At 36.1% G+C, this 25,200-nt stretch overlaps 1 protein-coding gene across 1 annotated transcript in view; it reads left to right on the top strand.

Annotated features, from left to right (window-relative positions):
* Positions 1 to 432: 432 nt before the first annotated feature.
* Positions 433 to 25,200, top strand: part of LOC149805857 (RYamide receptor-like) — a 149,342-nt gene continuing 124,574 nt past the window's right edge. The window contains exon 1 of the mRNA XM_089950582.1: positions 433 to 569. The gene's annotated coding sequence lies outside the window, so the exon portion shown is untranslated. The remainder of the gene's footprint in view (positions 570 to 25,200) is intronic.

Below are 25,200 nucleotides of genomic sequence, written 5' to 3'. Positions count from 1 at the left end.
TCCTCTGAGTTATTACCGAAGGCAGATCATTTGACCAGTCCAGAACATTATTTGTTTAAGCTTGAATTTACCACAGACTTTAGATGACCGGGTAGGTTTTAAATCACGATTATAAATGATTGTTTTTACACCAACTAAATTATTTTAGACCAGTATTACTTCCGCGCCCAACGTCTTTTTCTGTTCAACGTACCACATTTACTTTATTTGAATTTTCAACGTGATTCATTACATAATTTATGAGAGCGGACATTCTTTAACTGAATTTATTCAAAGAATTAAATGAAATTTTATCAAACGAAAAGAGAAACGAAGACAAATTTAGCAAGCAGGCAAATGAATTGTTTACGCTTTGGTTGGATGACGGCTGACGAAGCGGGGGCTATAATGAGGCATGCTGCTAGAAAAGCGGAGGTGAGGCAAGTTAAGCGAATCGATAAAATTTCTTACCGCATAGTGGATAATATATACTAGCACCAATACACGCATCAAAAGGACGGGATTCTACTGTGTGCGAGAAAAGGCAGAAGAAAATAAAGAGGCTATCCTTGCTGCTAGTGGAACACAAGGTAAGACTTTTCTTTCCAATATTATCACCTATGAAGATTCCTCAGATACAGAAAATGGTATTAGGAATTGTCTGTAGCAACAACAAAAAACATTAAAGGAAGCATATGGATGCTTAAAATGAGAAAAAGTACTTCCAACTATTTAAATTTCCCTGACAGAAGTTAAATGGTTTGTGATACTTTCTTTTAGTTCTCGCTAATGTGCCTTGTTTGCATTGAACGTATTGAAGAATCCATCTGTGATATATATTGATCTATTATAAAACGGTACTGTAAAACAACAAGCATGAGTGGATGTAAATACTTTCTGATCGAATAATGCGATAGTGAATACGAAATGTAACTTACTATATTGTCAAGTGCTTGATTTACCACTGTTTGCATGTGACGAATATAAATGATATTCAGCAAAAGAACGGCAAAAATACACAAACAACAAAGAAAAAAGAAAAGAAACAACAACAATGTTATTATTATTGTTATTATTATTACGTTATTTATTTATTCTTGTAAGGTTATTCAATACACTATGTCACGCTCGTACGTAATTAATTTCAGCTACTTTCTAAAGAATTCACAAATTCATCAAATGTATCAAAATATATTATTCACGACTCTGGTTTGTTCGTGTTTTGTTGCCGTTTAGCTTTGCATTTTGCAATGGAACTTTTTCTGAATGTCTAATAAGATCTATATTATAGTAGTGTTGCACAAAGAGAGAAAACAGCAAGGGTTAAAATGTTATGCTTTTTTTCTGAATTATACAAATCATACAGCAAGGAATAGTGTGGTTATGTCTAATGTTCCTTAATAGGGACGTGCATGCCCATGGAAAAATCTGATGAATTTCGCTAAGGGAGTCAGAAATAGGTGTTACCTACTATTATTTTCAGAAAGAAAAAGCTGACGTTTTAAATCAAGTGTCAACCATGTTATTTCATTAATTTATTACAAATATTTTGACGGTAGCTTTTTTATGATGTGTCAGTAAGTACACAGTTTGGACCTAGCCGAATAAGAGTTCCACAACATTCTGCTTTACATATGGTAATGAAAGTCGGTTAAGAACTCGTTTGCGTTTGTTGTAAAACAATATATTGCTGCAGCCAAGTGATCGTCTAGCAAATCCAGTCAATCGTACAGTCGTTTTTCCTAATCCTGGAATGAATTTTCATTTCTTTTAAAGCACAGAGCAATCTAATTGTCGACTATACGTCATTAAGCGTGACTTGTGCGTATGAAATTTGATTAAAAAACAAATTATGGCATAGACCGTTTGAGATAAACGTATGATGATATGCTCGCATTGTGCAAATTGAATATACACAAAATAATTTACCAGGAACCTGCAATCAAGACGCATGCACACTAATACATATTTTTTGAATGGACAAGGTCCTAGTGACTACAACTGAAAGATTTAATACACATGTCATTGTTGTCATAATAACATCACTCTCATTGAGTCAGCAAACCAGGTCCTTGACTGGCCTGTACTAAACGTCATTTGGAAACACAAAACAGCCGAGGATACTAATTGCTTTCATTCAAGCATCGTTTCCACTGCACAAAGTTCTCAACTTCAACGACGTCTTTGCCTTGAAATAATCCGGTGGCTGTAACGAACTAGTCTCGAATCCAGTCTTTTTGCATCAAGAACGTTTTCAGCTTGAGTATACATTTATCTGAAATCTGTTCAGATTTCAATAAAAACGAAGCATTAAACATAAAGCCTCTTTAGGGCGTTCCTTCGTACATTTTAAAACCATTATAATTACAGTTTTCGTCTTAGTTGCTTGAAACTATATGCTTCTCCACATTAATGGAATATATTCAACCCCTTTGAAATGACTACTTAAGCTTCTACGGCAGAACGTTCGTTACAATACTCAATTCAAAACAATACGGGTAAACGGAATTTGGCTGCCAACAATATTTATTAACGATTTTTACGATTTTTGTAAATTTGTCCGACAGGGATTATGGACCGTGTTAGGAGTAGTTACCGTGTGAGTGTGTGCGTATGTGTGCTAGTGCCTCTTTCCTTGGCATTAGATAAGGCATATAAAAGCATGCAGTTCCTATATCAACAGGATATCGTTATTGAACATTACCTTTCGTTTTTGTGAAAGAAAAGACCATTTACAAACGAATAGAACAATGTAAATACACAGCTGACTTCTTGTTAGATCACATATTCATTTTCGTTGATCTATTAGCTTTTTGGGATGCACACTATATTTCACATTACAATACCTAGAAGTTCATTACTCAAAACATACATAAATAGCCAAAATAAATTAATTATTTTATTTGTGATTATTTCGTATTTATGTAAGAAAAACAGCTGATTAATATTGCAGTCGTATATGCTATTCTTTCGTACTTGATTCAACCTCAATAATCTCCACTCGTCTATCGAAACAAATATAGCGTACAGAAATATTACTGTAGCACATGAATCCAACACACACACACACACACACACACACACAATATATATATATATATATATATATATATATATATATATATATATATATATATATATATATATATATATATATATATATATATATATGTGTGTGTGTGTGTGTGTGTGTGAAATACGTTTGGTTGTTTAAAACATGGAATGTTATAAAGTAAAATAATGCATGCGGCAATGTCATGTGTCCTGTGAAACAGATATGAAGTTGAACTCATTAAAGCTTTTATTTGCACTAAACTATATTTACAATGTGTGTAAAATGATTAGGTACGATGAACAGAAAAACGTTAATCTCTGTGATAAGCAACTTGTCTTTTTTCCATTTAAACCTATCAAGTCATAACATAAGTAATTTTAAGGTTACATTTCATGAAGTTAAAATAGGAGAATTATTTTTCATATTTTGTAAAGGTCAACATATTGAAAATTATAAGAAAAAGATATAAAAAACGATATACAATTAAAACCTCTCTCTGCGAAATTTAACTGTTCATACTTTGTGGCAGCAAAAAGCCATACGATCACATGATATATATGCATAGTTCTAAAACAGTAAAGCCTGTTACAGTAGCAGAGCTTTCAAGCACAGCAGTGCATCTGTAGCAGACATCAGTTTCATTGATATGGATTCAAATGCAGTAACGTGCATTCTGCATTGGTAACTTCTGCATGATCTCTGCTAATCTCGCAACCAAAGCGGATGAAATTAAATGTATTCAAATAATTAAAATGCTTTCTTTGGTTTTTTACCAGGATATGGCTATGGAGGAAGTATAAGAACTTCTGATGAGTTGGAATATTGTAGTAAAGATTTTAAGCAAAATTAAGCAAGAAGTCTGCTTCAGTAAAAGAAGATTGATTACAAAGGAAATAAAATATACATCTGGTTTAATCGGGTAATTGCAACTTATTTTAGCTGACACAAATAAAGGCAAAACTTTCACTTAATTTAAGTTTTCACAGTTTGCACAAAATTGTCAAGGAAAACATGCAATCTGTACGAGTGATCATTCACGTAACAAAAATGACTCAGATGGAGGAATATGCTGGAAATGAATTTATTACAATTAAAAAAGATGTGTAATATGATACCAAGGAAATACTATGTGGATAAGTTTTGAACGCACTACGTTGGTTGCGAAAACCATTACATAAGCAGGCTATGTTTGTGTAAGAAAAACAGCTGATTAATATTGCAGTCGTATGTGCTATGCAAATGTTTTCATCACATCTATGCCTTTGTACCTCCGTTACGCAAAAGAATGTCTCTCAGTCGGTGTGTTTGTACGTGTTGAGAATTATGACCCAATTATGAGCATAAATAGCATTCTAATAATATGAAACAGCCAAGCCCTAACAATGAACATCAATCAAAAGACAGAAATGATGCAATTTTTACTTTTGATAAATAATATTTATTGGCTATGAAAAAAATCGATCGATTTGCTGTAGTCTGAAATGCTGTTAATCAGTTTGAAAAAAATAAATGTCCTGGAGCAGAACATTTCAATTTGTACTCTGCCGATAATGTTCTAAAGGTTTTGGATATTTTAACAGCTTAATAAATACAGCTCACTGAATTAGATGAGTGAGACTACTATTAAATCTTTATCAATGTGAAGGTCTGAAATTTGACAACGCGTCACAGTGCCACTTACATAACTATATATGGAAGTGTAGATATATAGATCTACCACCTACAAAAACTGTAATGTTGATAAATGTGCATGCTTAGAGATATTTAACAAAGGTTCTGTCGACACATCTATGAATGCAAAAATCGATAGACAGATCAATATTCAACTCAAACGCTTTGTGCACATTTTTTCTGTGGCAATCGCGGATATTAATTTGTATCAAATCCAATTTTCAACCATTACTAGTATATTCAAACTGATATTGAAATATCTTTCAATGCCCAAGCTCCTACATATTTAAGATGCCATGAACGAGATTTTATCAGCAACTAGACAATTAATATGCCATAAAGGGGATCTAAAGAGCTACTAGACATTTGAGATGCCATGAAGGGGATCTAAAGAGCTACTAGACAATTGGGATGCCATAAAGGGAATCTAATCAGCTACTAGACAATTAAGATGCCATTAAGGGGATCTAATCAGCTACTAAGCATTTAAGATTCCATAAGGAATATCTGATCGTCTGCTAGACATTTGAGATGCCACAAATGGGATCTAATCAGCTACTAGACATTTCAGATGCCATTTAATGGATCTAATCAACTACTAGTCACATGAGATGCCATTAAGGGGATATTAATCAGCTACTATACAATCTATAAACAAGATATAAAGTGTATCAGTAATGAATATTAAGGCTGACATCAATAAAACATTCAAAGAGGACATTTTCGTGTTTTTTGATCTTTCACTATCTTTAAATGAGTAACTATAAGCAATGAAAAAAATGAGTAAAAGTAATACGGGAAAGATTTGTGACAGGTTGACGACTTTTTGGAGGCACTTAGCGGATATGTTGTGAATTAGGAAAACATATAGTTTTAAGCCACCCACATATTTATAATGTGTGCTACTATGAAACATATAAAGACAGCACAGTTTTCCGAACACAATCAGCCAGTCAGTCTTTCGTGTTCTGATAATCTTACTGACTTCCAACGGATGCATAAAGCCTGAAATGCCAATTCATCAGTGTCCTCACAGAAACTGGTATGTTTCAGTAGGTCCGTATTTGTTAGAGTACGAATAATTTGGATTTCTAAGCTAAAGGCAATCTTAAATTCGTGATAACAAGCACGAAAAAATGTCTTCAATGTTTATTTTTCCTGCAATAAAAACAAATTTTTCTGGCTTGTGGCTATTATATCTTTTACGCTGATAAAATTTTATCGGTTTGGTTTGAAAATGTAACTTTACCATGATCAGATACTAACAGGGACATTTATTTCGGTTTTAAAAAATTATTTTCGGTATTATATTATTTCTGGCTAATGTGTTAACAAGGGGCCGTAGTAGGAACTCAAATCATTCACAGGGTTCTCCTTTGTATTAGTTAGCCTCGTATAATAACGATTTGCCCGTCCAAGCTAAGCAGCAATGGTTGTACAGGCCAGTCAGTTACTAGAGAGGCCTCGGGTCTTAAGTTTAGTAGAACAATCGAAGAACATGTCCTGTGACATATTCCAAAGACGTTGTATATGAACAGGTAACGGAGGATTAGAGGCGATGCCCACAATATATTTCACATGGTTGCTGTGTATACAAGCCAAATGTTTGCTAAGGGGTTCAGAAGAAAAACATTTAAGTTGAACAAAGCAAAATTGTGAAACCTTTGATCAAACGTGGGCAAGAAGCTTCTAAAATATTCTCAAAAAAGGTTTCCGATTTGGTTGCTACAGAAGCCAGTTGGATATTATGTTAACTGATGACCGAAGCACAAGAAGCCCAAAGCCATACCAGATATGGCTTGTGTGAATTATTTTATAAAATCTCATTTCCCTATATCAATGCCATATATATGCAGTGAAACACACACACACACCCAGAACATATATTATTTCTATCTTGAAACATTACTGCCTCTTTTGTCATTTAAACATACGTATTAAAGAGGATTTATGTGGGTTATAACATAATAATTTAACGAGGACGTGATTGGCCCGGGTTTAATGCAATCTTTAATTTCACTTTAATATCCTTTGCATGTCTCACCTGCAAGTATGTGGTGCTAAATCAGTAAGAAAGTTTACTCTGCTTTGGGTCTATTCGTTCCAAATTCATTGCTACGTATCATTAATGTAAATCACAATTATTATGAAATATCTTAAGGAAACGTATTCTATTTTACTGTACAGTTAACAGCAGTGACCAAGATAATAAATGCAATTTCTTTATGCGTTCTCTTTCTAAAGTTTAAATTTTCTTTTTATTAGTTTCGACCGTTGCAATATATGAAAATTGAAAATAAATACACGCAAAATTGACATCATAAGACCTGGAACAAGGGAGAAAGAAAAGTAAAAATAATTTTTATTTAGGAAACGAATTTATAGAAATTGTAAATGAATACATGGGTAGTAATGATTTCCAAGCCTCAACTTGTTTGGAAAATATGAAAACATTTTTGCAACAATGCAAACCAGGCTTTGCTCCTAATTAAAATTAGACTTAGAAATTGTGATTTTTCAAAACAATGCATATATGTAAAATATCAATGAGAAAATCACAAATAGTGAAGTTGGTAAAATTTCTAATATAATTAAGAACAATTGTAGCTTGGTTAATTATTTCTTAAATTTACCTTTTACATTTATAATTATCATGGGGAAATTCGGGAATAAAAATCGTACTTACCTGTAGGAAAATGAAGATGGAAAAAATGTTGACAGAAATTACACAGAGTACCCATTCCGTGTTTTGAATTAATTTAGAGATGAAATCCATAATCTGTTTAATATACTATCATCAACAGGAACGTAATTTTTATGTTTAAAGCCAAAGTTTTAATTCCTAATGAACTGAAAATGCAACAGTTGTTTAATGTTGCAAATATGTCTACCTTAAATTTAAATTTATTGACCACGTCATGAAATACTTTTAGTAAACATACAACTGCTATATGTCTTTGGCTGTCGCTTTGTGACAAAGTGTGAAACAATTATTCTTTTCTATTCTGTTTAATTGCATTAATTTGTATCACGAACGTATATATCTTGCAAATATTGTGTGTGTGTGTGTGTGTGTGTGTGTGTGTGTGTGTGTGATTAGGATTTTTAACGTAGCTTTAACATTTTTTCAATCATATCGCTACGATGTCTGCATCGTGACAGTTTATAGTGATGTCTAGCACTGGGGCATCATGACGCAGGCATGTAGCATGATGTCACACCCAGTCACATTATCCTGACATTAGACCGACCAGTCCTAACACTAACCTCTTAATGCTGCGCTCCTAGCGAGGCAGCTGTTAGTGTCATTTTTGTAAGTCGTAGGAATGACTCTGCCGGGAATCGAAACCAAGACTTCCTGCATTTGAGGCGGACGCTGTAACCAGTATGCCACCGGAGCGGTATAATTATTATATAATTGAAAACTAAATATACAAGGTTGATAACCATTCTACATTACGTGGTTACGTATAAACACAGTTTTGGAGGAAAAAAACGATTTCTAATAGTCGCAATCAGAGTTTTTGGGACTTAATATTATTGTTTCAAAAATGACTATGACATCTTGGAGAAAATGGCATAAAGACCAATAAAGGTTACCATAATTAGAAGGCCGAAAGTCAAGGATACTGTATTGATGTCCTACATAGATATCTATAAACAAACGCAGAGAAAATACAATTTTTCCTAAGTTAGTATTTGATATATTTCCGTTCAGACGATCAATATTGTCACAAGTGTTATCAAGAGATAATGTCTAATGGTTTACAGGATTGGTCTAAGATATGAGTATGGATAAGAGTGCCGTCAAAACTAGCTGAGATTAAGAATTACATTCAAGATAAATAGAGTGCCCATCTGTAGATTTCCAATGTAAAATGATCTCGTAATGCATTAGAAAGCATGCATAGTTATATTGAAATAGACAGCATTAGCAATATCGTAAATAATGCAGTATGAGAAAAGAATAAAATAATTCTAAGATAAGTAAAATATAAATTTTATATTTGGCTAAATGTACAGATTCTAATGATATCGTAAAATGTGCAAAGTCGCTATACGACGATTCAAGGAGGCATAGTTTAGGAAGAATAAAATTCGATTAAAACATCATACGGTGACTAACCGTATCAAGTAGTCGTTGAAGCGTCAACTATAAAAATACAAACATTTTTTACAAATCTGAAATCATATATATGTTTGAAAGCATTGATTAAACATTGGGAATTGCTGAAAATAAATAACTTATTGTACGTGTTCGTCAACTTGGCTTGTTATTAAAACTTAAAGAAAAATGTATCAGCAATAAAATATGTGCTGAATGTATTTTTTCCCTTAATAATACATGCAAAACAGTATTTGAGACATATTTTCAATGATTCTGAATACTACACATATCGTAATCAAGTATGTGATAAATTAAACGGAAACGTAACCTTCTTTACTGTACAGTTAACAGCAGTGCCCAAGATAATAAATGCAATTTCCTTATGCGTTCTCTTTCTAAAGTTTACATTTTCTTTTTCGACCGTTGCAATAAGTGAAAATTGGAAATAAACAGAAGCAAAATTTATATCATAGTACCTAGTACAAGGGAAAGAAGTGAGAATAATTTAAAGTTAGGAAACGAATTTTTAGAAAGTGTAAATGAATACTTGGGTAGTAATGATTTCCAAGCCTCAACTTGTTTCGAAAATATGAAAACACTTTTGCAATAATGGAAACCGGACTTTGCTCCTTATTAAAATTGGACTTAGAAATTTTGATTTTTCAAAAAATGTATATATGTAAAACAGCAATGAGAAAATCACAAATAGTTAAGTGGGTCACATTTGTAATATAATTAAGAATAAATTATAGCTTGGTTAATTATTTCTTAAATTTATCTCTTACATTTAGAATTATCACCGGGAAATTCAGGAATAAAAATCGTACTTACCAGTAGAAAAATGAAGATGGAAACAATGTTGACAGAAATTACACAGGGTACCCACTCCGTGTTTTGGATTAATTTAGAGATGAAATCCATTATCTGTTTAATCTACTATCATCAAGGAGAACGTAATTTGTTTAAAACCAGTGTTTGAAATCTTAATAAACTGAAAATGCAGCAGTTGTTTAATGTTGCAAATATATCCACCTTAAAAGGTTATTTAAATTTATTGACCACTCATGAAATAATTTTAGTAAACATGCAACTGCTGTATGACTTTGGCTGTCGCTTTGTGACAAAGTGTGAAACAAATATTCTTTTCTATTCTGTTTAATTGCATTAATTTATATCATGAACGTATATATCATGCAAATATTAAGAACGTGTGTGTGTATGTGATTAGGATTTTTCACGTAGCTTTAACAATTTTTCAGTCATATCGCTACGATGTCTGCATAATGACAGTTTATAGTGATGTCTAGCACTGCGGCATCATGACGCAGACATGTACCACGATGTCCCACCCAGTCACATTTTCCTGACATTAGACCGACCAGTTCTAACATTAACCTCTTAATGCTGAGCGCCTAGCGAGGCAACTGTTAGTACCATTTTATATATCTTTGGTATGACTCCGCCGGGAATCGAACCCGAGGCGGACGCTGTAACCAGTATGCCACCGGAGCGGTATAATTTTTATATAATTCAAAACTAATAATACAAGGATGATAACCATTCTACAATACGTGGTTACCAATAAACGTATTTTAGGAAGAAGAAACGATTTATAATAGTCGCAATCAGAGTTTGGGGGGCTTCATATTATTATTTCAAAAATATCTATGACATCCTGGATCTTGGAGAAAATGGCATGAAGACCAATAAAGGTTACCATAATTAGAAGGCCGAAAGTCAAGGATTCTGTATTTATGTCCTACACAGATATATATCTTCAAACGCAGAGAAAATCGTCTTTTTCCAAAGTTAGTATTTGATATATTTCCGTTCACACGATCAATATTGTCACAAGTGTTATCAAGAGATAATATCTAATGGTTTACAGGATTGGTCTAAGATATGAGTGTGGATAAGAGTGCCGTCAAAGCTAGCTGAGATTAAGAATTACATTTAAGATAAATAGAGTGCCCATCGGTTGATTTGCAATCTAAAATGATCTCGTAATGCATTAGAAAGCATGCATAGTTATATTGAAATAGACAGCATTAGCAATATCGTAAATAATGCAGTATAAGAAAAGAAAACATTACATCTAAGATAAGAAAAATATAAATTTGTATTTGGCTAAATATACATATTCTAATGATCTCGTAAAATGTACAAGGTCGCTATACGACGATTCAAGGAGGCATAGTTTAGGAAGAATAAAGTTCGATTAAAGCATCATACGGTGACTAACCGTATCAAGTAGCTGTTGAGGTGTCAACTATAGAAATGGAAACATTTTTTACAAATCTGAAATCATAGATATATTTGAAAGCATTGACGAAACTTTTGGAATTGCTGAAAATAAAATAACTTTTTGTACGTGTTCGTCAACTTGGCTTGTTATTAAAACTTAAAGAAAAATGTATCAGCAATAAAATATGTGCTGAATGTATTTTTCTTTCCTTTTTAAGCAAAACAGAATTTGAGACATATTTTCAATGATATGATTCTGAATACTACACATATCGTAATCAAGTCTGTGAATAAATTAAACGGAACATATATAAATTAAAACGAAATTGCTGAATCTACCTGCATATTACAAATCAACAATCTCCCGGAATGACCTGTCGTCGGCAGACATCGTTGACATGAAAGCCTATGCTGAAGACAGCAATTTATATATATATATATATATATATATATATATATATATATATATATATATATATATATATATATATATATATATATATATATATACATCTGTGTGTGTGTGTGTGTGTTTGTGGAAAAACCAATGCCCCTGAACTCAAGCACAAGTAAATATGTTGCTTACAAATTATTATTATCTTAAGACATAATCTGCAGTCATGACCGAAAATTCGCTATGTAATATTTTGTTTACAAATTACAATTCACATACATGGACAAAACGTAAACACACAATATCGATATGTGCGAGTTACATGACACATCCCATCATAAAGAAAAAGAAAAATATATACACTAAAGCTGTGTTTTATATATTAGTCAAATAAACATATGGCAATATAATAATACAATTACACATATATATGTCTTATGAATGACACAAAATATACATAAAGCAATATAATATTTATATACGCGTGAAAGTTCATCTGCAATATGAATAAATTTTTCTTGATATGCCCAATGTCAATGTTGTATATCTGGAACACCAAAATCCACCTCAAAAATCTCTGTTTATTCTTTTTCATTTTGTTAATAAAAGTATGTGGGTTATGATCACTGAATGCAATGATCGGAGAAAGAGCTTAACTAATTATTTCCGATAATATTTAGCGATCCCAAAAATCGCCATAGCTGCGGTTACTGATAGACACGGGGAATTCAAATATATGGCCCTGAACATAACTTCTATAGGTCTATCTTGACTGTGTCCCACATTATTTCCTACAAATGTAACACAAGCATGGCAAAAGTAACGTTTGCATAAATTGATTGTCAAATTTGCTTCTCTGAGGCGATAAAAAAGTCTGAATGATTTCCATGTGATCTATCTAGGTATCATTGTAGATGACGACGTATCGATGTAAGCGTCACAATTATCAAGACAGCATGTTAGCATGTTTATTAAACGCTGTAATGTCCAAGGAGAATGTTTCACACCAAATGGCAAAAACTGGTACAAATGAAAAGGATGATCGAGCAACTACTATATAAACCAGACATTTGCAACTTCAAGCAGGGCTCGAAGCATAGAAATGGTATTTAAACTCACACCCTAATATATAAACAAGGGGGTAAAACCAGGCCGCGGGCCGTAGGTTGCATGTGACTCATATACACAATGGTTGACTCTGAAATAATTTACATCAAAGAAGAAATGAACAAAAGGTAAATGTAACAACCATGTAGCTTCTTTCAACTAAATTCCATAGAGCCTTTTAGATTAATACAAACATATGACTACTGTTATGTATATTTCATTTGTATTGTTTGTTATCAATTCTCAATTATTACATGTAATGTATATCTGTATTGTGTAATTGATCATAGTCCGGTACAGTTTGATAGTCTACCTGACTATAGACATTTATTTTGTAAACAACAGAATACATAACTAATAGTTATATATGATAATAGATTAAATAGTCAAATCACTACTGGTGGGAGAAAACAAGTTTACTTGAATTTGATTCGAGGACATTAGTTTTTCACTCGAAATTCCTGATCTTGTTGACAACTTAGAATATTATCGGAAGGAAAATGACCTACACCCTCTCTCTATTATTGTGTCTTAGCTTTTTATATTAATGTCGCTTACTTCCAAATTACTCATTCCTACCTTAACATTTGATGTTGAATTAATCTCATTGTTGTGTTCAGTTTTAAATTTGGGTGTATTTAATATTTTTAAATTAATCACTGAAATTACAAAGTGCTCATTACTACTTATTGGACTAAATCATTAATTTGAAATTGCGATGAATTTATTAAAGGACATTTTTGATTATATCATTGCTATGTATCAAAAGAATGTTGACACATTAGCACACTTGAGACTACAGGAACATCAGAAAATGCAATATTGGAGTTTATTGAATCACCATTGGAATTCATTTGAAAGTCTATACATTAGGACTTGCGATAGAAATTTTAAATGTTTACTTTGTTTTATACGGAAATAAGTTATTTGTTGAATTGAGAAAACTTGTTGGTTTTACTTCATTTCTGTTACTTAGGTAAAGACCATAGAGTCAAAACAGTACAAAGTAGCTTATGAGATTTTACATATAATGAAGCCACTTAAACGTCTCTAAATTTTTTTAGAAAGAACCTTGCACAACACCATACATTCTGTATCTATTTTTCAAGACGTGTTTTCACCATGTACAATTCAATATGCAAAAAGCTTTTCGCACAAGAATTACCGCTAAATTTTCGGTGGAGATGATGTTTTAAACCAAATAGATGAAGTAAAATCCAGCATGAATTATACAGTGTGCAGATATAGAGATTCTGAAATGATAATCTTTCAAACGTTACAACTTGTACCTATTAGTTATTGAAATTAAACTAAAATAAATGGTACAAATCTTTATCTCATGTACAATGTTACAAGTGCAGGAGAAAGAAAACCCACATAGATATTAAAACACTAAGTAAGAACTACAGCGTAAACTCGATGAGATTAAAATGGTATTACAACAAAGGAAGCGGAAAGATTAGAGAGCAAAATCAAGCCAAAAGTGTACATCAACACAGAGCAATAACATTAAATAGAGGTTGAACGAATGTGAATAAAAGAGCCGATTTCACATTATTTTGCTGTAACTTAAATAGAATGCACCAATCTCATGTCGTAGATGAGTATACACAGATTTTGGTTGAAATAGATGATAACAATTAAGAATTCAAGCACAAAAAGAATTTTCCTTTTTATATTCATACTGCTTTGGAGCGGTTGGTTCGAAGCAATATTTTGTTGGAGTCTAAATTCTCTTGCCCGAAATTTGCATCTTCTATATTACAACTAGTTTCAGCTACTGACAGGGATTTTAAAGTTAACAAATGTTTTAGGAAACTGTACCTATAGACTCGATTATAAAGTAGTCCAGATGCAAACCGCACAAACCCAGATCTGCATAATGCACCGTCGCATAATGCACTGGCAGATCTGGATCTGTGCAGTTTGTTAGAAGTAATCATTGGAAATGACAACATACACTCTGATGTGCAAGCTTATTGTGCTACCGCGGATCAGGATCCGTGTAGTTTGCAGTCTGACCAGCAGCAGGGAGGGCGAATCCTACAAGCTACTTTTCCGAGACACCCCTTCCACTGAAACTATTCCCGATAGAGGGCTTATTTCGACGAAATAACACTTTTATTCAGAAAACGAGACAAAAAAAAATGTCCTTGAAAATGCTTTGTATTTCCGCTGATATAACGCGAGTTACTTCAATAAATCCGACTCGTATCCGACATAATTTCCACGGTGAGGTATCATCGAAAAATCAGGTGTAGTTTGCGCCCCCCTGCTGCTCTACGAAGACGAAGATTTCCAAGAAAACATTTTTATGTCGCAAATAGTGTATCAAGGCCGACGCGGTATCGTGTACGCGGGTCGTGTAAATTTATTGTCACAAATCCATGCGGGGTTCTTTGAGCGCGACTAAAGAAATTCTTAAACTTATTTAAATCCATATCGCCACCACACCAGGTTTGATGAATATTTCTCAGCGTATGAACATCAACTCCATTAAACACAGCAAGAAGATTACAGTTATCCCTGATTACTTTTGGTATTTGTGTATAACGTTGAGTAACATAAATGACATCGGTGTTTTTATGACGACCTCGTGAAAATATTCTTGCAGGATTTTTTTGCTTGTCCAGCATCACATCATCATACACTACTAGGTTATTTATTTCCCCGTCGAGGTCTTCCACGGACGGAGCTTCTTCAATATCAGTTATAAATTCAACAACATCCTCGCCGTCTTCACTCAGCGCTTTTGCATTCTCATTAAAATCTTTTATAACATCATAACAACGTTGATCATCCACAGACGGAGCTATCAAGTATAGTTTGTCCCATTTCATCCACTTCATTATCATGTTCAGTAGCAGTTGCGTTTTACCTGATCCTGACGGTCCTATGATGATCATTCTGATAGAATTTGGTAGCACGGAATTATGCTTGACTGGTTCTTTCCTTCGCGTCGCAGAAAAATCAGTGATCTCCATTTGTATATAAGGAATAATAATTATGGATCTATATTGTGTAAAGTGTAAGGCACGAACCCCTACAAACGACATAACAACCATTACAACAAAAAATAACAGACAAGCACTTTCTGGTAAGTGTGCGCGATGTGGCACAAAAAAATTTAGATTTCAAAAAAAAAGCCTGACAAAGTCAGCGGAGGTGACATCGCAGCAACCCTCGGACGACTTCCAGGTACCCCTTGGGCTAAATATCCCGGAGAAAAACATCTCCCAGGATACAATTACTGCGGTCCAGGGACACGACTAGATATCAGACTTGATGAACAATCTAAACCAAAACCGGGAGAGTATCCGATAAACGCTATCGACGCAGCGTGTCACATACATGATGTTGCTTATCGAAGTAAAGATCTACAAGACAGGCATATCGCGGATGTGAAATTAATTCATGCACTAAGCTCCATAAAAAATAAATCATTTAAGGAGTCACTCGCTAATTGGTTAATAAGATCAGCGATGAAATCTAAATTAGCATTAGGCGCTGGATAATTAATAACAATGGAAGCGATTTATTATTCCCCGGCCGGATACTGGAGAGGTAACTCAGCAATTAATAAACTCGCCAACGCGGCATCAGTAACACGCGAGGTTGCCAAAAATTGGCTATCAAAACAAGCAATATGGCAAATCTACTTACCACCACCTCGACAAATCAATTTTGCACATTTTGATGTTAGTACCCCCAATGAAGTTCATCAGGCTGACATACTATTCCTGCCTCATGATACTGTCCGTAGAAAAACATACAAATACGCGCTAACAGTAGTTGATGTTGCTAGTAGATACAAAGAAGCAGAACCGTTAGCGACTAAAACAGCCGCTGAAGTCGCCTCTGCGTTTAAACGAATTTATCAACGAGGACCTCTAAACTGGCCACGATTATTACAAGTTGATCCTGGCAAGGAATTTCAGGGCGCGGTGTCATCACTGACAAAGCAGCATAACGTTACCATACGACGAGGACATACTGAAATTCATCGGGATCAGGCAATTGTTGAGCGATTTAATAGAACACTCGCTGAGAGATTATTCGGATACCAGTACGCGAGGGAATTCATTTACGATACGAGATCTCGTGAATGGGTTGCAAGACTGCCAAACGTGATAGCCGCGCTGAATAATGAAATTACCAGAACAACAAACATGAGACCTGTAAATGCAATCACAAAAAAATATATACCCCGCGTCAGTGAACGTGTTTCAACGCAGCTAGGTACGCTAGCGTCCCCGTTGCTGGGTAATGTCACCGTTAGGTATTTATACGAACCCGGCGAACTCGAAGGAGGAAAAAAAAGGGCAACTGATCCTATATGGAGCGTTACAACACATAAGATATCTAGCATAACCAGATCAACTGGGAGAAACGCAATCTACAGATTAGATTCGACTGCTCCTCAGCGTGGATTCACACGCGAGCAACTTCAGGTGATTCCCACGGATACACAATTACCACCTCGATCGCTTAAATAACTGCAGCAACACCTCTGCGTCGATTACACTCAAGACAGGTCAGCATTACATTTTCACGCGTATGACCGAGATTGCTGTCTATTCTATCCACGGTAAATTGTCTTGGGTCGTTTTTCGGATACTGCCACAGCAATAAACAATTACAACTCGCACAGTGATTATTCTGACGCTCACGTAACGACAACACAGCGTTGATATCCAGGTTAAACTCTCTATTATTTTTCTTGTCGCTTTGTCGGTAACTGTCTAATTTTTTTCTTATTTGATCTTTTTGCGTTAACTCAACAACGGCTGACTTCGTTGACGTATCTAATACAATTCTTCGTAACTGAGCCATCTTTCTTACTCTGGACACGGCTAAATAAACTAAATTTGACCATTCGATGCGGTCATCAACGATCCAAACAGTTGTATCAGAAATAGTTAATCCTTGTGCTGAATGAATCGTCATAGCATATCCTAGTGTCCACGGTGATTTATTTATTGCTAATGCATCTTCGACCGCATCGACGTTAACTGTTACTATATCATTCAATACTAAATTTTGTTTCTCTGGTTTTCCGGGAATATCAACATCAATATTCTGCAATCGTGTATCATCTGGTCTATAACATAACGGCACTTCCAACGTTGGAAATTTCTGCCGCTGTAACTGAAATAGTCGCCGCTGAAGTGTATCTCTGACTGATTTTCTACTTGCAACAATTAAATCATCTGGTTTCCACGCCGTTAAAAAGTTATCAAATGAAGTCTCTGGAATTATTTCACGCATTATTTCACATTGGACTTTATTGGTTTGTAGCCTAATTAGTTTTTTAAACTCCTTTAATGTGTCATCAAGCGCTCTGATGTCATCACGCATTTCCTCGTAATAATCAACAAACGTTCTCAACCATTCGTGGGGAGATTCGCCGACAAATGGTGGTGGTTGACCATGATCGCCGCACATCACAACTGCGGTATTTTTCGTTAACAACCACGTCAGGAACCGTTGTAATGTATCCAGCGGCACAGTGTCTATTTCATCCCAGATGATTTTCTCCGGGATATACTTCGTTCCCATTCGCGTAGGAGTCCATGTACCGCCGCTGTATTTGAAAAAGCCGTGATAAGTGCAGGCCTTTACTCCGCGTTGTATCATTTCTCTGGCAAGTCTGTGTGTTGGTGTTAGCACGACCAAATCAGAATCGCGAAATAGTTCGATTGCACGAGTTGTCTTACCACAGCCTCCAGGTCCGTTCAAATAAACTGTTCTGTGTCTAGCAATTGGATCGTACACAGAAGGCAACGACAAAGTTGTCCACGACAAGGTTGTTGATTTACGATATTCATCTTTAATTTCAACATCAGCTGATTCACAGTACGCGTGCAACTCTTCCTTTTTTACTCGCCATGTTCCCCATTGATCATCCGATGTTGGTAAATCTAACGCTGTTAAATCGTCTTCGTTAATATAAAACGAATCTGTTGCAACCCTTACCGCGAAGGGAACTCTATTCACCATCGACAATAAATTTATAGAAACATAAGCCAGCATAGAGGATCTCAAATGAGTGTACTGAGCTGAATCACCGTCGATATAACTAACAACTGTTCCTAATCGTTTTCCAGGCATCCCCGGCAATGATATTATTATATCCTCGCGGCTACAAAATGTATCTTTCGCAGTAGTATCAGCGATAATGAAATTTAATTCTTCTTCATCCATAATTAATCGACTGTGATGTCGTTTATGATCATATGCTCCACCTTGAGTAAATTTACCTATCAATCTTCGGCCGAGATCTTTACAGTTGCGCTCATCATGTTTATACGCCAGTGTGCGTAATTCTTCTTCAGACGCTGTAGGATAATTTAATTTTAAGTCAGAATAACACGCAGTATCAGTTGGAGTTGGTAACCAAACTGAGGTTTGTTTTGAGTAACAAATAATCCCCTCACTGACAACAACAGATGTTAGTATTGTTTTGTCAACCATAAACCGCAACAACGGAAACGGCACCCACTTCCTTTCGTGGAAATGTCTGCCAAACCAAGCATAATTAATAGGATGTAACCGTGTTGCAAATTCGAACGATTCCACGCGAGCAAATCCAGTCAGGTCAAAATCAGGTAAAGGTCCGTTAATAGCTACTCTTGTCATTAAATTTGTGGGATGTCCAAATCGTTTAAAGTATTCAGCGCATTCACCACGGCCAAGAAAACTTCCTGGATAGCACGCAATCATATCCACCGATACCATATTATCACTAACAAATACACTATTCCATAAACCGCCGTGTCCGTATTCGATGCAACTCTGCTGAACATTCTCGAGAAAACTCTTCATGGTTGGTTTCCAATTATTTTTTTGTCGTGCTATATGTGCGGCAACACTTGGAACAGTAAAACAATTAGTTAGTAATTGATCAACTTGCTCAGTTGAATATTTTTCTGTGAGCGCTTTCATTTCATTTTGTAACTCCGCAGTTCTATATATTTCTCCGTTCGGGTCACGAACTGGTCATAATCACCAACTTCAGAACTTCTAAACAACCATACCGATACCGGATCGGTTTTACTCATTTGATAAATACAATCAAACATACCCGCGGAATAATACCTTATAACACGATCGCGTGGAAATATTTTAACTGATTCCGTCCAGGCGTGGCTGTTATGATCAATAATTGTTATTGAAGCTCCACTACGGTTGTATTTCGATTTATACAATTCCTCGCCTGTTAGTGATAATACCGTTATAGGAAATCTTAATAATTTTTCTAGCGCGGCAACATCCTTAATTGTGGCCCCTACATCTTTGACTCGATTAGCCCATGTTGTTATTTTATTTTTTCTGATCTCAGTTAGACCATTTCCACGTGCTGCGTTTTTAAAATGTTCCATTACTCGCTCAGCTACACAATTTAACACCACTGATGTTTTCATTGGCGTGAGTTTATCTACACTTGGTTTCTTTATCGGATATATTCCGTAAACGACTGCAGTTACTGGATACGATCTGGCGTAATACGGTATATCAACCCCCGTCAACATTCCTGGTCTAGAATTATTGCTCAACAAAATAGTTTTCCTTTTAATGTCAAGGATAGGATCATTTTTATCACGGATAATCCACGTGTCATCGTCGTTTTCGTTGACCACTTTGATAATAAATTTTATCTGTATGAAATATCTTCTATCGTCGAGATACCCAATTATGTTACGCGCGATTGTATCGTTCATGGTAGCATCAATGATAACGCTCGCGTCGGGGATAATTTTATATGTCGACCACACATGTGCGGCACCATCACGACGAAACTCTTCCTTGGCATTCTTGATAACACCAAGCAGTTCCTTTAACTCTCTTCGTCGTGGATCAGCGGTTAACCGGTCAAGATCGAATCGAGAACCTGATACGGGTTTTATTCTGGATAGTCTTTCAAATTCCTCCATATTATAATTAAGACAAGTATTTAAATAGACAAAAATATTATATATAATGAACGGAAACTCAAAGAGTTTCTCTCTGGAAGTCCAAGGGACTTCTCATGCAAAGCATTTCTCATGCAAGTAGATCAAACTAAATTCATCAGAGCCGTGTAACAGACGTTGCAGAGGCGAATACTGTGGACAACATGCTCAACAGGTCCGCGGTGGGAGTCTAGGACCGATACCGTGTATCAGATGCGGCATTGGAGTACGAGGAAAAACGCAATTATGTTCAGCGTGTGGGGGGAAACGCTATCGAGAACTAAAACGGTATTATGATAAAAAAAATCCAGCCTCGAACGCTCTCACGGAGCGTGATTACATAAATAAGTTTTCAGGCAAATTATGAATTAGACAAATGATTTGCTTATAGTATAATGAATCAAGAATTCACCCCCGAACAAGAATTTGTTCCACATCCAACTATTCCAAATTATGAGGCAAACCGAGATGGCACGGTGCGACACTGCACGCGAAGACGACCAGTTGGTGGAGTTGATAATAATGGTTATTTAAGATTTACTGCCACGTGCTCAAAGAGGTATTTATGTCATCGTTTCGTCTATGAATGTTTCTTTGGAGTGATCCCTAAGGGGTTTGTCATTGATCACATTAACGGTAACATACTTGATAACTCTATAAACAATCTTCGCGTGGTCACTCAGAGCAAGAACTGCCTACTGGGTAACACAGGGCGTTGTAAAACAGTTGCAAGAAGAGCTATTAAATCTATAAACGCAATTACAGGTGAAGAAATGATATTTCAATCAATGGCCGCAGCCAGTAGGTATTTCGGTATTTGTCCACCTGTTGTACAGCGTGTCGCAACCGGGATCTACAAAACAGCATTTTCTAAGAAGCTCAAACAGAAGATTTCATTCTGTTATATCATTGACAACAACGATAACTCAGTATAAGAAAAAAAAACGAAGAGTTTCTCTGGAAGTCCAAGGGACTTCTCGTGCATTTAAAAATATAAAAATATATAATAATATGAATCACGAAAACATAAATGTCATAATTGTTGAACTCGAAAAATTGCAACAGCGGGGTTTTAATATTTTACTAGACACTGAAACAATTATGTCAGATTTTGAATCCTTGAATGAGCTATCACGGTCCGGGAAGAACAATCTCCCTGCCAGATATAGGTTCATTAAGGGTTTGCAAGATCGCATTTACAGATCGCTTGCCACGATAACGTCCAATCAGGTATCTGAATTTATTCCACTGTGCGTTGCAGTTGAGAAGATCAGGCTTGAATTGTCATCCGAGTATGAGACTCGAAAATTAATTAACACCAGGGTGAGACTGTTAAAAGGGTATATAAAGAATTCAGACGCGGACCCAGAAGAAGTATAAATACCACCGCGTGCACGCCAGCGTGGAAATGTCGAGTTGAGAAATTCAAAGAATTTCCAGGGTAAAAAAAAAGTGTATTATTTTTTTTTGCCTTGGAATTTCTCAACTCGAAGAGTTTCTCATCGATGAGTGTTCAGGATTTGCTTGAGCGTTTCAACATCAATACAACAATGAGAATAGTTCATAATCTGTTCTCGTTGACACCAAGCGGTGATCATATGATTTTGCTGTAGCTGTGTTAATTGTGACGACGTCAACAAGAAGTCTTCGTCGCCGTACACGTCAACGATTATTCGAACGGGGAAATACTGTCCCGAGAAGTCCCTTGGACTTCCAGAGAAACTCTTTGAGTTTCCAGAAACGCTAGCGTTTCCAAATGCGGTTTTTATTGCCTCGTGAAGAATTTGCTTATCATGAATATGAACTCGTGCGTGAATGTACTCACACATTATACACAACCGTTTTTTTTAAATGCGCGCCTGCGTGCTAAGCACTCGCACGAGAAACTCTTCGAGTTTCCAACGATGCCGGTTTTGATAACCACTTGGCGATGCTAGCATGAGAAGTCCCTTGGACGAGAAATGCTTTGCATTTCCAGAGAAACTCTTCGAGTTTCCACGCCCAGTAGAGCATTTTAGGATTTCACCAGTAAGTTCACCGAGATTGTCTCGCCACGCAGGTCCAACAAATCCCCCCGTTGGTCGACGAGTTTGAAATTTATCGTTGACAACCACGGATTATTACACCGCAGATAGACCACATTGATTGGTTCTTGCACAATCAGAAACCCGGGCGGATCTTTTGGTGTGAACGTATACAGAATAAACCCCTGCGTCGCCGTAGTATTATCTGATGCGCTGTAGCTACCGTCGATGACGTCACATACAAGATTGACCGCGATAACATCTGTGATATTTACGATCCCGGGTGAGATGTGTCTGCCATCGGATGCTGTACTGTTGTCGTGTCTTAAAATAACAGGTTGTGGTTTTGTTCGCGTGTACGTGGCAGAAATATCTTCGAAAGATTCCGCGATGAGATCAGAGACTGATTTTCTCAGCGTGTGCGCGTTATATCCAGGAAGTGTAAATTCTGAAATCTTCTCCACGGGAATACCAAATTGGGATGCGAACTTGGATCTTTTTTCGTTTCCGTAATCGCCCTTGAGATTCAGTAGATACTGAATTATTTTTAGATTTATGATTTCCATCGAGGATGCGAGTTTGTTTAGTTTTTCTGTGGTCGTGATAATTTTATCGCGCGAACTTGTTAAATCAGAAATATAATCTTGAAAATATACTCGCAACAGTTCTAGCTGTTGTTTATGTGCTTGTTTGATCGGATTAAAAAAATGAGCTTCTATATCTTCTGGAAGGTAAGGATGGTATTTCCCGCCCGTGAAAGCTGCCCTTATTATATCTACGGGAATTCTAGGTGATGTTGAAAACCAGGCTTCTCCTGATTGTAATTGATCTGAAAATAATAAATAATTGCCGTACACGAGGTCGTGTAGTTCTTGTTTATCGGTCATAAAATCCGATTTTTTAGGTTTTGGTGGACCCGGTTCGACCTCGGGTCGTTTTTGTGGCCATCCTAATACGGTCCGAATTGAGCTGTTGTAAATATCCACGGCGTATCCCGGTGTTGAGATTTCAATGACCGCAGACAGCGTTGGTTCATGAGCTGTTATAGATATTTTGGCTTCCTTGCCGGTGATTCGTTTTATTTGGTGTTGTATCTCATTGTTGATTTCTTCGATCTGATAACTCCCAGTGGGTAGCGTAATTGTATCCCAGTCGAATTCGTCAGAGTCGGCTTTGGTTTTCCACGAAAACACAAACGAATTATTTGGCTGCTGACCACCAAATGATGCCGCTCTGACATTAGGCCAGCTGTGATACGCACTGAGCTTCGACAACGCGATTTCGTTCACCCGAATTGGAGTTCGAAAATTAATGCTGAATTGTGGTGTCGTCGAGGACACTGAGATCATTGTGGTCCTTACCGGTGTTGTGTTTGTGACTATTTGTTGAAGCAGTTCTTGTGGCGTTGCCATCAGTGACATTATTTATTTGTTTAGTTTTCAAATAGTCATTGTACGCATCTGACATTAGTTTGAATTCAGAATCTGATATCAACGCAGCGTCGCTGGATTGCGCGTCTAACGATGATGATATCAGCGATGATAATTTCTGATATGCGGTCGTGGCTGTATTTAATTTTGTCGTGTAATCGTGTAATTTTGTGTTAGCACACGAGGATATTTTTTTTGCTATGATGCCGAAAACTCCTGCCGTGGTTGTGGTCGCACAAACAGAGATCGTGGCAGCGACTGCTGCAGTTACCGGAGTGACCGCTGATAGTATTACTCCCGCGGATGCAACAACGGCAGATACTGAATAAACCGCGATGTCTAACACTGTTATGCGTCTGCGGTATTTTTTTACCTTTCGACTGGTTACTTCGATGACAGTTTTTAACTCAGATTGCCACTCACGGACTTGATTGTATCTATACGCGGATGCTTCCATTATTACTTTACCCGGTGACCAATTAAGGTGTTTCGGCGACAAATTCCAGACAATACCAGTAATTGACTGTGGCTAATCCTTCCGGATTTTCGGCTTCCAGCGTAAAAGTTTCTTCGGTTCTTTTGTTTATCACCACAGACGCAACTCGGGAAAACTTGCTAGTTAAATCATGTCTGGTAGATATCTTAAATTCTACAGCAGAGAGTACTGTCAGTCTGTATATTCCAGTAACATCTGCAGTATGTGTAATAGTCTTGTTTTGTTGTGACCATGTTTCCCTTCCTGATTTTATCGTACACACAAGGTTTTTTGGGGTTACTCCGGCAGGAATTTTAATTAAATTAAATTTTTCCATTATCTGCGGAATTCCATTTACTACGTTATCTAATGTTTCCTTAATTTCGGTGAGTTTCATACTGACGGCATTAGGTTTCCCGAAGAACTCATCTACGGTGTTAAGAACGTTTCTGCGAAGTCTTCCAAACTGGGTCACATGAACATCATACTCAGCTCGTAACGTGGATAATTTGGTATCTATGACGCTGTCGGCTGTGTCCACATACTGTTTGTTTGCTGCATCGTCGTTCGAGGCTGGATCTCTGAGTACGGTTATTTTGTTTCCATTCATGCTGAGTTCGCCTGTCATCGTGTCACCGGCTTTTTTCACACATTTATCAACACCTTTATCAATACTGTCTTTGATGCTTGCGATTGATATGTTCGAGTCCTTGATCCGGCCGCCATCACTAAATGCAACGAAGTTATCCTTGGTAGCTCCA

This window comes from Sinohyriopsis cumingii, chromosome 2, assembly GCF_028554795.1.
Source record: "Sinohyriopsis cumingii isolate HCF-2022 chromosome 2, ASM2855479v2, whole genome shotgun sequence".
In the NCBI taxonomy this organism is placed as follows: Eukaryota; Metazoa; Mollusca; class Bivalvia; order Unionida; family Unionidae; genus Sinohyriopsis; species Sinohyriopsis cumingii.
The sequence above is the reverse complement of the archived record's forward strand: the minus strand, read 5'-3'. Positions and strand labels throughout refer to the sequence as shown.